The sequence below is a fragment of the Sapajus apella genome, unplaced genomic scaffold (genome assembly GCF_009761245.1).
Source record: "Sapajus apella isolate SASKATOON/1434 unplaced genomic scaffold, GSC_monkey_1.0 scaffold6, whole genome shotgun sequence".
NCBI lineage: Eukaryota > Metazoa > Chordata > Mammalia > Primates > Cebidae > Sapajus > Sapajus apella.
Genome location: NW_022436946.1, coordinates 14233599 through 14251802, shown reverse-complemented (window position 1 = coordinate 14251802; position 18204 = coordinate 14233599). Strand labels below are relative to the sequence as shown.

Here is an 18204-nt window from a genome sequence, read left to right as displayed (position 1 = left end):
CAATACCCAATGTATTAGGAACTCTTATTAGATGAGGTAAAATGATGTAACAACAATAAGCCATATTGTTGTAGATACACATCACTAACTGTTCTGCAGGATGAGCAAGAACAGTAGTATTATATAAACAATTTAGCCGGTCTGCAGGAACAGTAGCATTGTATAAACAAGAATAGTAACACTGTATAAACAATTTAGCATTGCCAAAGTGAAGTAGTGATTTGAAGTGATTGTACGGATACATCAAAATGAAACTTGCTAAATGGAGTAAGACAGGTTTTGGCATGAATTAACTACATAATTATTTCAGCTTATACTTTAGCTACCAAGTCCTGGCAAAGCTGTGATAGGATAGAGTACTGAGGAAGCACAAGCTCCAAAAGTGAGAACTCAGATGTCCAAACACAGAAGCCCAGCCGGGCCTGAAAAATATTGCCCTATGAGAAATTAAAGCGCCAAAGAGTTGCTTTCCAAAGTTAAAATTTATGTGGTAGAACAAGCACCTCATTCTCATGAAAATGATAACTTCTTAGAATGGATACCAAAAAATAGCAACTGGGCACAGCTGGATGGCTGCCTGGTCTTCAGGGTAAGAGTCCTGGTGTTTTTCAAACAAGAGGCCAGTGGTCATTGAGTTTCAAAGAGAAATAATTCTTTAGTGTGGGCATACTCCTTACCATTTGTATATGTGCACATTTTATGTATAGCTCTGTTCTATAACTGAGAACTTCACATAGAGTCGTAACTCTCCCAGGGAAGGAGGAAGAAGAAACAATAAAAGGGAAGCCAAGGAAGCCCTGCCTGACAAGTAGAACACCTGTCAGAGCCGGGCTCATGGGACACTGGCACAGGCCCAATTAGCTAGGTGAATGATTTAAGTATCAAAGGGATGTAAGTCATGAGAACAGAGTGGTGGTCAAAGTCAAGCTTAAAAAGTGAAACTTTTCTTCAATAATGAAATATTTCCTAATAGATAAAGGACATTAAGAATCTTTGTATTTATTTATGTATTAGAGACAGGGCCTCACTCTGTCACCTAGGCTGCAGGGCAGTGGTGCAATCACAGTTCACTACAGCCTCAAACTCCTGGGCTCAAGCAATCTTCCTACCTCAGTCTCCTGAGTAGCTAGGATTATAGGCACACATTAGCACAACTGGTTAATTTATTTTATATATATATGCGTGTATATATATATATATAATATATATTGTACATACATAATAAATTATATATATAATAAAAAACCATATCTATCTATCTATATATGTTTATATATGATATATATATATATTGTTTTTTCTGCAGAGACAGGGTCTTCTCATGCTGCCCAGGCTGGTCTTAAATGCCTGGCCTCAAGCAAGTCTCCTGCCTTGGCCTTCCAAAGCACTGGAGTTACAACCATAAGTCACTACACCCAATTGAGAATCTTTTCAAACTGATACCTGTTACAAGAAATTTTAACAGCTTGGACTGCCAGTCTGATAAAACTTCTGTAACAGAGCTAGTATTGATTTTTGGGTTGTTTTTTAAACAGAGCTTTAGTTAGGTAGATTTGGAGGAACAAGACCTGTAGAAAAGCCACTATTAATTTGATCCAGCACTCAAAAAGAGTGAAGTTCTGAACTATAATTATTAGCCAAATTATAAGATATAAAAATATCATTATATATATATATTTTTAAATCCCATCTTTCCAGACAAAATGGTTGGAAAAAAAGGAATGAATCCAATAAAGCATTATCTTTAAAAAATTCATTGGTCTGCTAGCATGACTTTTAACATAATTAATTTAAGATTTTATAATAGGTAACCTGGATATAGGAATTCTGCCATGTTTGCCATGTTTACAAGACACTCAGTAGGAAAGATTAAACTCATCAACCAAGGCAAACATGTTGCAGCCACCTAACCATGTCTGCCACATAATAATTTCCCATAAACATTTCTTGGCGCATTGACTGCTTGGTCTTTAAACCAAGTACAGCATTAATTTCTCATGAGGTGCTTTCTAATATCTTTTATTTATATTCTAAATGTAACCTTTGCTATATTATGAGGCCGACTCTTTCTTTTATTGCATTAATACTAACAGATGCATACTGAGTAATTAGCTTTGCCTTTCTTTCTGTACTTTCTCCCAAATCTTTATAAGGGATAGCATGGTAACTATATTTTTATCATCCAAGTTTGCCTCTAAGCCCAACTGTGCAGTGAAAGGGCAACAGGAATCTTCATGAAGCATGCCTTCAGCTCAGAGTCAGAACCCACATTCAGAACTTTGCTGGGGATGAGAGAAAGGTCAAACCTGTGGATTAAAAGAGAGAGAGGTAAGAAATTTACAGATTTTTATAAAGAAAGCTACAATAATTTGTGTTCTGGACACAGACAGACTTGGGTTAGGGTCCTGGCTCTACCACTTAACCTACATAAGCCTTAGTTTCTGCATTAATGAAGCAGGGCTGATGGGGAATATAAATATTTTAAAGGCTCTAGAATACAGCAGGGACTCAAAAATGTATTATTATTATTTCATAGAACATTTGGTGACATAAAAACATATTGATAAGTATTATCCAGGAAATATAGAAGATTCTGGGTAGAGGATAGTCAGTCCAAACACCCTTCCCAAAGCCAATGCATGAGCAAATTGCTTTGGAGCCAAGGAAAGTCAGGAATTAATGACATCTTGGGCTTCAAGCAAGTAATGGGGAGCTGTTCTCCCACAGGTGTGGGAACCTATCCAGACTCTGTTTCCCTCAGCATCCTCTGGCTGATGCCCAAATCCAACCTGGATGACTTGTCACACCTGTCACACTAGCATCCATCCAACTCTGATACTCACCAGTCTAGAAAGGCCCTCTGCCATGTTCAGGCACCTAAACTCCAGACTCCTTGGGACACAGTGATTTATAATGTGGGGCACTTTGTCCCACTGGAAGAGTGTGGAAGTAGGGAGAATAGAGAACAATGGTAAGAGAAGCTTATTTTCCCAGCCTCATCGTCTCTGGCTTTTTCTATGCGTGTACCCCTTCCCCATAGACTCTCCAGGTCTCATGAGTTTGACTAAGGGACTCATGAAAAAGTCTCATTACTGAAGCCTGAGATTTCTCCTTTGCCTGCCAGTCATCCTCTATCTCTCCAGAGTCAGAGCATTTGCAATTTCCTTCCCAATGATTATTTTAAACAAGTGAATTAGGTTTGTTGTCCACTCTGTAGATTTAGGAAGGACACTTACCTATGAGTGATGTAGGTCTCACCTCCTAAAGTCCACATTTCCACCTCAGCAGGTCCATGTGATGTTCGTTCCACAGTTCAGAATATCTGAACTTTTAGTTTAAAACTGGCTGGTGGGGACCTGGAGTTCATGCAGGCAGCCTGCTCTGGAGTCTGCATCCTTATCCCCATGCTAGGCAACTTCCCTCTAACTAGAGTGGATGGGGAGGGGAGAGGAATGGAACAAAAAAGGTAGATTAAAGTTGGATTGAATAGAGTCTTGAAAGCTAAGCCAAAGAATTAGAATCTTACTGTGTAGGCAGTTGGAAATCAGAGAGATTAAACAAAGTAGTTTTCAAGGAATAGTAATTGGTTGGCAGAACACAGGATTGAATAGAATAAGTAAGGTATTAAAAGATTAAGAGACTGTCTAGGAGGATATTACATGAATCTAGATTTAACAAGATGGGAATTCAGCCCAGGAGGTAACATTGGGAACTAAAATGAAGAGATGGGCATAAGCCAGTTAACATCAGTGTGATCTAGTGGCTGACAGGAGTGGAGGGTAAAAGTGACAAGTCTGGTTTTAAGAGTAGATGATGATGAGAACTAATTACATACACACACCCATAACTAAAATACACCCATAATAAGGAGTTGTATTTAATAAATTATTTACTCTGAACCTAAATTTTCTTTCCTCAATTTAAACCTCCTCTCTTTTATTATCTTTAGCCTAAACATTGCTGTTTAAATCCTCCTTAACACTTTACACTTAAGACTAAATGATCCTGATACTGTGTTTTTCTCATTCCTCCATTTCTTACATACGCATTTATACATACATATATGCTAATTAATAGGCACAGTTGGTATGCATGTACTTTCTGTAAGTGAAAGCAAGAAAGGGATTCTGGAGATAAAAATAAGAATGATAGCTCTAGTTTATTAAACACTTATTATGTACGTACTCCTGTGCTGAGTTGTTCACATGTATTATTTATTGAATGCCCATGACAACCCTACAAAATAGGTACCATTATTTATAGGGTCCAGCCCTACAGGGTCCTGTGAGCCCCTCTCTGCTGGTGTGGAGATGAGAAACTGTGGAAATAAAAGACACAAGACACTGAGAAAGAGAAAACAGAGTTTGGGCCCAGGGGTCCACTGCCAACCAAAGCACAGAGTCTGGCAGTGGCCCTGAGTGCCTGGACGCTCTGACTTTTCTTGAGTACAAAGCAGGAGGCAGGGAAGTAGGGTGAGGTAATGGTGGTCAGCGATAGGGTCAGGTAAATCACATGTCTTGGAGATAGGGGGCCCAAAACTTTCAAGTAACTGAAGGAGAGGAGGAAATCTAATACATCAGCACTTTTCGCATATTTGTCGGAAATATCGAGGACATTAAATTTATGTTACTACTATTAATTCTTATCTTCTGAGAAAAAGAGAAACCAGGTGCAGAAGCAGAGTGTGAGAATGGACATGGAACATGACCACTGAAGCACAGCATCACAGAGAGACAGTTAAGCCCCCGGATGCCTGCAGGCCTCCCTGACAGCCGTCAGGCCTTACCACAAGAGCTTGGAGGAGCAGAGTTTTCTCCTAACTCCCCCGAGAAGGGAGACGTCTTGGCCATTTTGGACGTCTCCTTCCCTAGCTGGCTGAACAGCAGGCACTTTCCCAGTGCTGGCACTGCTGCACAGCTGAGGTGCCCTCCAGCAGCCCTTATGCAGGTGTGACAGAAGGCTTAGAGCATCTTGCCTTAGGATCACTTTGTTCACAATGTCTCCTCAGTTCCATGCTTCATAACCTGATAATCATTAGTAAAATTAAAGGTTATATTGAGTATATATCTTCATGATTATAAGTAACTATAAAATTATATATGATTATATAAAGGAATAACTATGTGCTTATATTTCTAATTATTTTCTAAATCAATATCTGTATGGGAACAGGCTGAAGCTTCAGACCCTTGCCACGACACTTGCATGATTCCTCCCCCCACACACACACACACAATTATTGTCTTCATTTGCCCAGAAGGAGACTGAGGCTTGAAGGAGTATAGAAACTTGTTAACAGTCATAACATCTGAAGGGGATTAGAATATGTCACACCAAAATAGGCCACTTTGGCATAATGATTATTTTAAGTCGAAGGCAACTGAGAAAAAGCAGACACAAGAAGAGCTCTTTACCCTTCCCCTATCTGTGTAAACATAAGGCATAAAGCTTTCTTGTGAAAGTATTTCCCCATCTTCCATGTCAGGAAAAGAACAAACTGTACCACTGGAGATGGAGACAGCACCTAAATGAGTCTGTACAGACAAACCTTACTACACAACACTTATCTAACATTTAGTTTCCCCCATGTATTTACCTTCCCACAATTTGCCACTCCTAGAAGGCCAAGCCTCCTTCTTTTGTCTAGTCAATTCTCCATAATTTATCACTCTTTGTTAAAATGGTATATAAGTCCAAGTCTAATCATTTCTATGGATTTTTTCTTTCTATTTCTTTAAAGCCCATGTACATGTACAAATATTAACATCAAGTAAATTTTGCATGCATTTCTTCTGTTAATCTGTCTTCTGTTTTAATTCACAGGCCCCAACTACAGAAGATAGGAAGGTATAGGAAAAGGTTTTCCTCTCTACAAGCCAAAAGTGGCAAGGCCAATATTTAATCCCCTGATTCTCTCCTCCAGAACCCATATCCTTCATCACTACTGATAAAGGTATAATAATAAATTCTAAATTCATTTCTTAAAATCTGCTAATTGGGAAAAGAAGTAAAGAAAAGATTGATATCCTCCTTCATATAATGGCTTATTTATAGCTATAACTTACTTGTCAAATACAAATGCTACCATGGTATTATTTATGTGGTATGTGATCCAAAGACTGTTACCACACATTAATGCACTAAAACATGGATATGACACATTTCCTGTAAAGGAGAATTTGGTATGATTTAGAAAATTTTGAATACTATTTAATAATTTAATTTTCTAGCCAGGATATAAACATATAATTGTTTAAAAATATAAACTACTGCACAGAATGTCAATGTATTATGGCACACCCCATAAAAAGACTGTGAAAAAATTATTGTTTTATGCTCAATTAAAGAGAGAAAAAATTTTAAAAAGGGGTTATGTCAATCAGAAAAAAGAGTAACTACAGGTCATTAATTTAAAGACAGAATTTTTTTTTAAATGCTAATTGATATGCTTGCTTCAGGTGAATGCTTTTCATATTATCATTAATCAACTTTTCATTTGAAAAACCCACACAAGGGAATTGCTTAAAGGGTAGGTATCACATTTAATTTTTTTCCACTATGTTTTTTCTAGTTTCAAATATATTTTTCAAATCTGCATTCGTGGTTGCTACTGCATTGGAATAATGGCAACAACAGGCTGATGAGAATCTTAAGTGGCACTTACTCAGTGGAGTAATTGGAAGCTGCAGTGGTTATACAAATAAATGTCTCTCAGAGGGAAGAATGAGAGATCTGCCTTGAAATTGCAGCTATAAAAAGCAGGTGCTGGTAAGTGAAGAAACAGAAACTAAGTGATAGAGAATGGGAACTAAGGTAGAAATAACTAAGGATGATCACTGTGCAGAGCTCTAATGGTGTTCAGAGTAGATGTACAAGTCTGTATATGCAGCAAATACAAATCTCAATCCACAAAAGAAAGTGAAGATGAATATATTTTAATTTTGTAAATAAAGTTATTTTAATATCTGTTATAAGCACTCTTCCACCAAGACAGAAGCATGGTCAGATGCCTGGGTAAAAAGAACATCCCAGATACCCATGTCTAGGCAGCATGCAGGGGTGGCAGGCTTATTAACTTCACACTCACTGGGACATCAGTACTTTACTTAAATGACCTCATTCACAGTGTTGAACTTTTTAAAAAATGTTCTTACTTTGTTATTTGTTACTCCTCTCTTATAAGTGATTTTCAGGTAAGCAGAAACACATTAAAGAAAAAGTTTGATTCGTTTGCAAGGCAGAGTCCATGGATTTCTTTCTGCTATTCCTTTTTGCACTTTCAATGGAACACACAGTGCAATTTTTATCCCTTCCGTTTTTAGAGCAGCAGCTGTAAAAGTAATTAATGGCTAAAGAGACTCTAGCACATCCTACCGAAGGCCATTCTGGGTTCAGTGCAAGATTTGGACCTCAGGCTGCTGCCTCTGCATGTTCCCAGACTTCCAGAGAACACTCTGATGAATGGTGAAGGACCCTTCTCCCAAACATGGGATCTCTGTGGTACCCTGATCCATTTTGGCCACTGCCACTTATAAAGAAAACTGGTGTCAACAGGTGTTTTTATGCTATTTCCAGTGATAACTTTGGTGCATATCCAGTATTTTTTTTAATCTCTGGGAGTTGACAATGATGTCCAAAGATCTTCTATATGTAATTAGTAAAGAATTGATTTAGTCATGAATTCCACAAAAGTAAATGAGCATTTCCCCTAAAATGTTTTCTCTTCCTTTCAACCTCCAATTTCTTCTTTTTGTCTCTCTACCTTCCTTCAAAAGAGAATTGTGCAAAACATCCCTGCGGTTAAATAGTAATCATGTATAATGAGGAAGTGTTCTGTGTGTGCCGTCTGCAAAGTCAGAGGCCTAATATAGGACTGAAAACACAAGGTGACCTTCAGGCCTGGTGAGGGTCATGATCCCTGTGACCTCCAGTCAACTGCTTGACACTTTGGATTCTCAGTTTTATGATCTTTAAAATAAGGACAACAGTACCTACCTGATGTACTTCACCATGCTTTTGAGGGATCATGAAAGCGAGCATATTTTGTAAACCACGGTGTTCCACAGGGACATATGGAATGATAGTCTTGTTGATTTTGATAGAACAAGACTCTTCAGAAACACTGGTGATAGAGAGAGGAATCAGGCCAGGGTTCTTCTGTTCCATCTCATTATCTCATCTGATAACACTGAGGCAGTGTGGCTTGATTTGCCAAATATGGAGGGGAAGATGAACTTTCTGAACACCCTTCCATTGTCTACACTGGAGCTGAGCCAGGCCACATCTTCTGGATACGGATCTGAGGACGGTCAGGCTCACTTCATTCTGCCTGAGCTTTGCTGCTGCTCCTTCAAACTGCTTAGGAAAGTGGTGTTTGATTGTGATGGCTGCCGCCCCACCCTTGGGAGAATGCCCAGGGGATGTGGACTACCCCAGGCAGCCACAGGAAGCTGGACCAGAAAGTGCAGAGTCACTGTGTGCCCAGGAGCTTGCAGGCAGATCTTTCTCCACTACATACATTTTTAGTGAGCTCTCTGACAAACGCCTGATATTTAACATTTGAGAAAGTCAGCAAAATGTTTTGTTAGCCTTTCATTCACCGTTTTAAGAATATAATATTTATCCAATTGGAATTGGAAAAAATTGGAAAAAAAAATCACAACTGCACTGTATATCCAGGGCCCAAAATTATTCTGATAATGGCCAAGTAAAAACATTAAAAGTTGAAAAATATAATGGCATTCAGGATATTACTGAAGATTCACTTTAAGCGTAAGTTTTTTTCCCCTCTCTTATACAGACTTGAGTATGAGAAGATTTAAAGAATTCTGTAAAAACTGTAAAAATGCATCTGGTAAATTAATAACAGTATTGATTTCACAAAAATGCCCTAAGTTTTGTAATGTCTCAAAAACAATTCTCAAACTTCTTAGTTTCAGTATCTCTTTAAAATTCATAAATGATTTAGGACCCCAAAGAGTTTTTGTTCATGTAGATAATATCAATATGTATTTACTATATTAAAAGTTAAACCTGAGAGTTTTAAAAAATCTATTTACTAAATCATTTAAAAATAACAAAAACAAACTCACTAAAGTTAACATCAATACAATGATATCGTCATATTGATGCAGGATTTCTTGCTCCTTAGCTCAGCTAGGTCTGGGTTCTTGTCTCATGACCAGGAAGAAGTAAGTACATGGACACTCCAAGAGTGAGCAAGATGGGAAGTTTTATTCAATGATGAAACACCTTTTAGCAGGGAGGGGATGGGGTGGTCCCTCTACCCAAAGGCAGGAGAATTCTCAATATGGCTGAGCCCAGGGTTTTTTAAGGGCTCAGAATAGGGAGTGTGTGCTGATTGGCTTGTGAATATGCAAAAAAGGTAAAAGCAAAGATGCCACTCAAAGGTGGGCACAATGGTGTAGAAAACCAATTAGGAAAGGGTAGGTATATGTAAAATGGGTGAAGGATGGAGATCAATCAGAGGAAAGCACACCAAACGGGAAGGTGGGTTCTCAGTCCGGTTTGGAGGATTTAACTTGCAGCTTGGCTTTCAGGCTTTAAACTGTCTTCAGCTTGGAGGGAGGATTTGGCTGGGGACCCTCTCCTATCTGGCTGCCTGCTGCTGCTCTCCATATATCATATAGCTATCGAAAAACTCCACTCATAAGGAAATAAGAGTGAGGACAAATGACTTCTTAGTATTTGCTTGTCAAGAATCTGCTTGACAATGTTTGCCCTAAAATATTTTGATCTCCATGAAAAAGTGTTAAATAAAAATGAGGAACTATAATTTATTATTCTAGGATTTTTATAAGTGTGTTTCACTGATCTTAAACAGTATATTTACATTGATAAAATTGTGGGCAATGAGTTTGAATCCTCATCCTGTCATGTAGTGGTTGAATGACCTTGGACAAGTCTTCTGGACTTCAGCGTCCTCATCTATAAAACAAAAATGATAATTGTATACCTTCCCCTTGGGGGTGTTGTGATGAACAAATTGCTTAACACAAATGTATGTCATTGTTGTCCAGAGGAAAAAAAAATATATATAAAATATTAGATATGTTCTATATACACGTGTGTGTGCGACAGGGATACACACACACACACACACACACACATACCCACACAGAGATTTATTTTAAGGAACTGGCTCACATTTTGGAAGCTGGCAAGTCCAAGATCTGCAGGGTGGACTGGCACCTGGAGACCCAGGGAAAAGCCAGCCTTGCAGTTCAAGTCCAAAGGTCATCCGCTGGCAGAATTCTCTATTGCTCCAGGGAAGGTTAATCTTTTGTTCTGTTAAGGCCTTCAACTGATTGAATAATTATGGAGGGCAATTTGTTTTGCTCACAGTCCACCAATTTAAATGTTAATCTCATGCAAAAACACTCTCAAAGGAACAACCAGAATAAGTGATCACATACATGGGCACCATGACCCAGCCAAGTTGTTATAAAAAAGTAACCATATAAGACTTTTGTTGACCAAAAAAGCCAAACTCTATAAACTATTTGAAGACATTTATTCTGAGCCAAATGTGAGGACCATGACCTGCGACACAGCCCCAGAAAGTCCTGAGAATATGTGCCCAAGGTGATTAGGTTACAGCTTGATTTTATACACTTTAGGGAGACAGAAATTACAGGCAAAGACATAATACATATAAGATTTACATTGGTTCAGCCTGGAAAGGCAGGACATCGAGGGGGACAGGGAGTGTGACTTCTAGGTCATAAGTAATTTCAAAGATGTCCTGATTGATAATGGGTTGAAAGAGTTAAGTTATCATCTAAAGCAAGCTTGTTCAACCTGCAGCCTGCAGGCCGCATGCAGCCCACGACAGCTTTTAATGCTACCCAATACAAATTCATAAACTTAAAACTTTATGAAACTTTTTTTCTTAACTCATCAGCTATCATTAGTGTTGGTGTATTTTATGTGTGACGCAAGACAATTTTTCTTCCAGTGAAGCCCAGGGAAGCCAAATGATTGGATACTCCTAATCGAAAGAGTTAAAGTCAGCTTAGAGAAATGCTTGCGGTTAAGGTAAGGGGTGCTGTGGAAGTCAAGGTTCTTGTTATACAGATGAAGTCTCCAGGTAGCAGGCTTCAAAGACAATAATAGATGTTAAATGTCTCTTATCAGACCTTAAAAGGTGCTAAACTCTTACTTAAATCTCTCATGGATCAGGAAAAAACCTGGAAAGGGAAGGGAATTCTCTACAGAATGTAGATTCTCCCCACAGGAGATAGCTTTGCAGGGCCATTTCAAAATGTATCAAAGGAATATATTTTGGGGTAAAATACTTTGATTTCTTTCAGGGACTGCCATCTGCCATCTGTCATGTTAGAGTCAGGCTGGAAATTGGTATCTTATTGCTACTGTCTGTTTTAATGTTAATGTAAATTGGTTGTACCTGAATTCCAAATAGAGGAGAGTATAACAAGGCACATCCAATCCTCCTTCCCATCATGGCCAGAACCAATTTTTTAGGTTTCTTTGAAATCCCTTTGACTGAGAGGAGGGGGTCCATTCAGTAAGTAGGTTGGGGGGGCTCTGAATTTTATTTTTGGTTTACACATATACAAATTCTAAACAAATGTTACATATTCTTAGTATTATGTTGAATATATTATTTTTAGGTGTTGCATGAATAAAAACAAGTAATATGCAAAGCAAAGTTTTATTTTTATAGAGAAAAAAACATAAAACCCAGGAAACAAGTAATAAAAGTTAACATGGCTTTTTATACTTTATAATACTTCATATTTTTGAGTTAATGTATAAGAAATTTTAGAAAAATCAGCAGAAAAAAATATGTAACTGTTGACAAAAAGAGTTACACTCTGTAAAATATTTTAAGAGATTTATTCTGAGCCAAATATGAGTGACGATGGCCCGTGACACCACCCTCAGGAGGTCCTAAGAACATGCTCCCAAGGTGGCTGGGGTACAGCTTGGTTTTTTATATTTTAGGTAGGCATGAGACACCAATCAAACTCATTTAAGAAATACGTTGGTTTGGTTCAGAAAGGTGGGATAACTCAAAGTGGGGGACTTTCAGGCTATAGGTAAATTTAGACATTTTCTTGATGACCATTGGTTGAGTTTGTCTAAAGACTTAGGATCAATAGAAAGGAATATTCACATTAAAAATAAAGGATTGCAGAGACCAAGTTTTATTGTTCAGAGGAAGCTCTCAGATAGCAGACTTCAGAAAGAACAGGTTGTAAATTGTTTCTTACTGGACTTAAAAGGCTGCCTGGCTCTTAGTTGATTATCTCCTGGATCTGGAAATAAAGGAAGGCAAACAAAGGGGAAAGGGGAATCTGTATAGAATGTTAATTTTTTCCACAAGAGACTTTGTGGGGCAATTTCAAGGTATGGCAAGGAAACATATTTTGTGGTTAAATATTATTTCCTTGTCTTATAATGTTATGCCAGAGTCAGACTGAAAAGTAAGTCACAATATATAGGGTCAAATAAAACCCATCTGATGAGAACTTATGGTTTGTAGGAATTTGGGTAAGATAAAAAAAAAATCAGAGCTTGGTCCTCATAACCCAGAAACAGATCTTATCATATACAGTGATATGATAAAAATTGGCATCACAATGTGAAAGTAGATTCAATTATTCAGTAAACAGTGTTTAAAAAATTATTAATTACTTGTTTTAAAAGATTACTTTATACCATCAGTTTAACCACAAAATAAATTCCAATTCCATTTAAGGGTGAATGCTAAACACACACACACACACACACACACGAAAATAATTTATAAATTCATCTATAGAAATTTGTAGATAAATATTTAGCTTCTCTTTGGATAGGATTTTTAACTCAGAAATCATTGGAAATATTACCAAAACATTAATATATTGATTGTATTAAAATGACCAATGTGTAACTAGTTGTGAAAGAACATCTACACAAATATAACACATAATTGTTAGTATATATAAAATATTACAGGCTTATATACATTGATAGGAGCAATATAAGACCCCATTGGGGAAAAAAAATGACCACGGTATCATCCTGGTCTGTCAGTTTCCTTTGAGTCACAAGAATAACAGAAGTACAGATTCTTTAATATTATAGAAATTTATGTAGGATTCCTCAGAATGCAGAGTTAAAGGGAAAATCATCCCTTAAGTAACAGTCATCTGGGACTCCAATGTCACCTTAGATGGGATAAAGTGTTGGCTTCAAAAACAATGATGAGAACTGACTGGTTTAGGACAATCTCTTTGTTTACATTTCATTTGTACTTCGTAAAAACTGACCTTGATTAAATTGTTTGGTAACAATAGATGGGCTGAAGAAACTGATTTATGGGAGTACATTTGGACTAGATTTGTAACACCAGTAAATGAAAAGTGGATGTTTTCTAGACTTTCACTTATTTTAATTGATGCACAATACCTTGTTTAAAATGTTTCAGCCGTAATCCTCCTTCCCCTGCTTTTTGTGAGATTTTCTGGTCTCACCAACTACAACTCTTTTCACATGTTGGGGTGGAAAAGTCGTGATACCTTTTCATCCCATCACAAGGGTCACAGCCAACACTCCTGAGGGAATGTGTTATCTTTCCAGGTCCACGAGGGGGCGTAGTTTTAAGAGCAAGAACTTCCCAGCGCCACGCCCCCCTCTCATCTCTCTCCATCGGGAGATTTAATGGTCTCTGTTTTAATTTTTGCGGGGGTTGGGGGGGAATCAAAAGTCGATCACTCCAGCGGAAGTTCTAAGGAACTCCTTTCATTGGCCAGGGAGCTTGGAAAAGGAGGGAATTCCTCCCAGGTTAAAAGTCCCCTTCTTCCACACCCCTCTGGACTCCATGCTTGGATCCCCTTCCACACACTCTGTCTCTCCTATGGAAGTTCTCTCTCCTCCTTTTTTTCTCTTTCTCTACCTAAATAAATCACTTTTCTGCAACACTGTTTGGGGTCCGGTATTTACTTTGTGAGCGCTCCTGGTCCCCTCTCTCATTCCTGAGAGAGCAGGAGACCAAGAACCTTGGAGAAACGTCCTCTCAGGGGAGCTAAGGGCTCCCCTGAACCCCCAAACCCCTGAACGCCAACACTCCTATAACAAAAAACAAGTTAACAAGAGAAAAGTTTAACACATTTATTTAATCAAAGTTTTCTAGGACACGGGAGGGTTCAGAAATGAAGACCTGAAGACTGAGAGAAAATTGTCTAGTCTTTTGCTTTGGATCAATGGAGAATGGACAGCCATGCAGAAATGTGATTGGACCAGAGGGTTTGATCTACTGGTGATAGGTTGATGGGGAAGCCCAGCAAGTCCTGACTGTTCAGATTCTTCTTGGCCTCTCTGTGTAATATTTCTTTTTCCTGGGTATGGGGCAGGACCCTTCTGGAATGAGAGTCTTATGACCTGCTTTCAAGCAAGGTAAGTTAGAGGGCTTCTTTTGTGACCAGCTCATACACAGAAAGTTTAGAGCAATATTTCTAGTTTCTATGACCCACCTTGGGAAAGAAGCATTCTAGTTTTTATGGCCTACCTTGGGGAGCAGGAAAAAGAAAGACAAGAGAAAGGCAGAGAGAGACTTTGCTTCTGAGGCCCTTCCAATGTCCTTTAGTTTAAAGCACTCAGCATACCCAAGTGCCATTCTTTGGGGTACTGTTTTCTGAACCCCAACACAGGACTGTGAGCTTATGGCTGATGGGGACTGTCTATGCCGTGCCTCACACCAGCATATCATACTCCCATCTCTCAACACCACATGTAAAGACAACTGCCTTGAAGGATTAATTGATACTTTAAAAAAGATGTTGGAAGAGGGAACCAAATTCTAGATGCATTCTTTCCCCTACCATTGATTTCCACAAGAGGTACTGTGCAGGTTGACTCTTAGGCCTGGTTCTCCCAACCCAGAATGGAAAGTCTGGCTTGACTCATGGAGATTAGCTTTGTCTTCTGAGCAAAAGAATCAAACCCTGCTCTTGACTGTTGCATCGGAGCCTTCTGTGTGGCCTAGTAAAGAAAATACTCGCTGGGAGTCAGGAAATTGGAGATCTGCTCCTTGTCTAGTCTCTGGGGCAGGTCGTGGGGCATTTATGTTTTCAGCCTTTAGATTTCTCTAAAAATAGCAAGGCCCCCACATCCATGTATCTTTTGGTTGGAGTCTCAATCACTTGTAAGCTTCAACAGTTAAATTTACCTCCCTGAACCTGGATGTTCTCATTTATACAATGAAAGAACTACCTACATCATGCCCCTTAAGACAATTGAATAATATTGCACTGCACACATAAAGCATGTGTTTGTTGTATAATAATCTCAGGAATGAACTTCTCTCCCCCTTAACTTTATCTCAGCATCTTGTTTCCTAACAGATCCACTTTTGATTAATTTTCAAAAAGAAAGGATCATATAAATTCAACTCTTGTATTATTAGCTAATAAGGCAAAGTAAATGTTCTCTCCCAAGATATTGGTATTTTAATAAGGAAAAATGGGAAATAAGGCTCTCATGGGGATACTTGAGACAGCAAGGAGACGCCAACAAGGAGCGTATCTAGAGATTCAGGAGAAATTATCCAGGAATTTTTTGCCTCATAGCATTTTTTAAATCAATCTTTTGATTTAAGCTTTCTAAAACTTCACTTGCCAATATTTTGAAAAGTGGGCTATCAAGTTAGTTGTCAGTCACACTCTGGTGTGGTTTAGCTTTCAGATCCCTTTTTGGAAGGGAAGTTTTATTTAATCTGTGTGTTGAGGAGGATGTAGTTCCTATAACCTGGATATTTAAAGAGTGAAGGTAGAAAGAGGATAGAGTGAATATGAAATAAAACTTTCACACAATTCGCACATGTACCCAGAGTTGCAGAGAGAAAATAAAATTGTTGGTATATAAGTACACTTATTTGAAATGACTTAAAATGTTTGTATATGGTATTTTTGTTTGGTTGTTTTTGAGAAAGAGTCTCACCCTGTCACCCAGGTTGGAGTGCAGTGGCATGGTATTTTAATTTATTATCCTTTATTTTGAATTTCTCTACCCCAAGGTACTTTTTTTTTTTTGAGGCAGAGTCTTGCTCTGTCACCCAGGCCAGAGTGCGGTGGAATGATCTCAGCTAACTACAACCTCTGCCTCCCGAGTTCAAGCAATTCTCCCGCCTCAGCCTCCCGTGTAGCTGGGATTGCAGGCATGCACCACTATGCTTAGCTAAGTTTTGTATTTTTAGTAGAGACGGGTTTTCACCATGTTGGCCAGGATGGTCTCGCTCTCTCGACCTCGTGATTCGCCCACCTCAGTCTCCCAAAGTGCTGGGATTACAGGTGTGAGCCACCTTGCCGAGCCTCAAAGGTACATTTTAAATACCCTCAATCATCATTATGATCCCACACTTCCTGCAAATTCCCATAGAAAGTCACGCATCCGAAAATCACAGTATTTGTCTAGGACTTTGCTGTTTAAAGTTCCATTGCCATATTTGTGGTAAATTCTATTGTGTATGGCAACACATGACAACAACAATGCGCAGCGTCTAAGAGCTCTAATGACCAGCAATTCTGTGGTCAGTAAAAGGAAATTACACAACAGTAGTTGCCAATATGCTGTTGAGGGAAAAGTCTTCACATTTCCCCAGCCCATCCCTGCCCCTGTCACTTGCCACTAATGGTAGGTTTTGCAACTAGGTTTGGGGGTAAGTGGACCCTGGAGTACTATTCTCTGTACCCCCAAACCATGCCCAACCCTTCTACTTGGTTATGTCAACTCAGCGGTGGGCAAGTTTTAGTGTATTTAACTCCTACACAACTTTACTCTGTCTGTTCAATCATAAACCATGTGTGCCTAGGACTATCCAGCTAAGCATTTTCATTATTACTTTATTTACATAAAACACTTTGTGAAAGAATAGTTTGACCGAAGAGAGGTCATCCTGCACTTTCCGCCATGTGTGTTCTGTTAGTGGTGGTTTGTCTTTTTGTTTTGGGGATATTTTGTTTTTTGTTTTGTTTTTACTTTTTTGAGCATTTACTATTTAAATTAAAAGCAATGGCAGCAATGGTTTCTATTTCCATGCCCCTTTGAGCTTTTTCCTTGACATCCGCTTCTCTCTCATGAGGAACTGGCCTTCATGCCAAGTCTCTGTTGATTTTTACTATGGAGGGCAGCTGGGCCCCTCCATCGGCTGGTGCCAGCCTCACACTTGTCCTGGCCCTGTGTCTGGCTTGTGCTGCCCGTGATTATGGCTCCTGCCGGCTGCTTGGTGGCCCATGGGATTGTAGATAAGAAAGCAGAAAAGGAATTTTGGATTACAGGGGGAAATGATGCTTTAAAAAGGCAACAGTTTTCTGATGTCTGTTTTTTTCATTCTAAGATAGTTCCATCCATTTCCTCTTCATTTCAACCAAGTATGCTTGGTTACACTTCCTAAGGAAATTTGTTCAACTAGATAGTATGTTTTGGTGAATTAATCCAAGATGCTACTGAACAAATATTACATATGTGCAGCTTTCTTCACAGAGCGTGTAATAGGATATATACTTGGGATGTTAATTAAAAAAAAACAATTTTAAGGGTAAAGAATGTTACAGTGTGCTAGATTAAGATGCATTGAGCAAAGTGCACTTTACCTTTTGTTCATTTTACTAGGTTATTTAAATTGATTTCATGTGCTCCTCAGGGCAGTTAACTCTTTAACTGTTTGATTCAGTGCTTGAAAGGCTATAAATACCTCTAAATAAAGTTAAGTGATTAAATGATTATGCCCATTATCTTTATCATATATTTGATGTTTTAAATACTGCTAATAATTTATCTTACTTTATTTGTTCTAAAAGCTATTCTTGGATTTAATATTTCCAAGAATAAAAAAACCCAAAAAGAGAAATTCTCTCATTTGTGTTCCTCAAAGTTAATTATTTATTATCTTCCTTCTCCTCAAACATGAAGTTTTATCAGTGGTGATGCATTTTCTTGTGTGTTTCTTACTCTGCCAGGTTTGATCCAATCAGACTCACACACCTGAGATGAAGCCCAGGCTCCTGGAAACTACGAAATTATTCAGTAATGTAGTCTTATAAGGAAGCAATTAAAGCAGGCCTGTAGTCCAGTAAGGCCTATGGCATCCACACTGCACAACAGGAGATGTATTTTCCACCACTCTTTCCCCTTGCCTCAAATAGCCTCCTTCAAAATACATAGTATGTTTTATTC

At 38.5% G+C, this 18204-nt stretch overlaps 1 long non-coding RNA gene across 1 annotated transcript; it reads right to left on the bottom strand.

The window, feature by feature from the left end:
• Nucleotides 1-2131: 2131 nt before the first annotated feature.
• Nucleotides 2132-3969, bottom strand: LOC116549017. The gene is made up of 2 exons (XR_004267673.1): nucleotides 2844-3969; nucleotides 2132-2306 (listed from the first exon to the last, which is right to left on the bottom strand). It is a non-coding gene; the product is annotated as an uncharacterized LOC116549017 (long non-coding RNA).
• Nucleotides 3970-18204: the final 14235 nt, after the last annotated feature.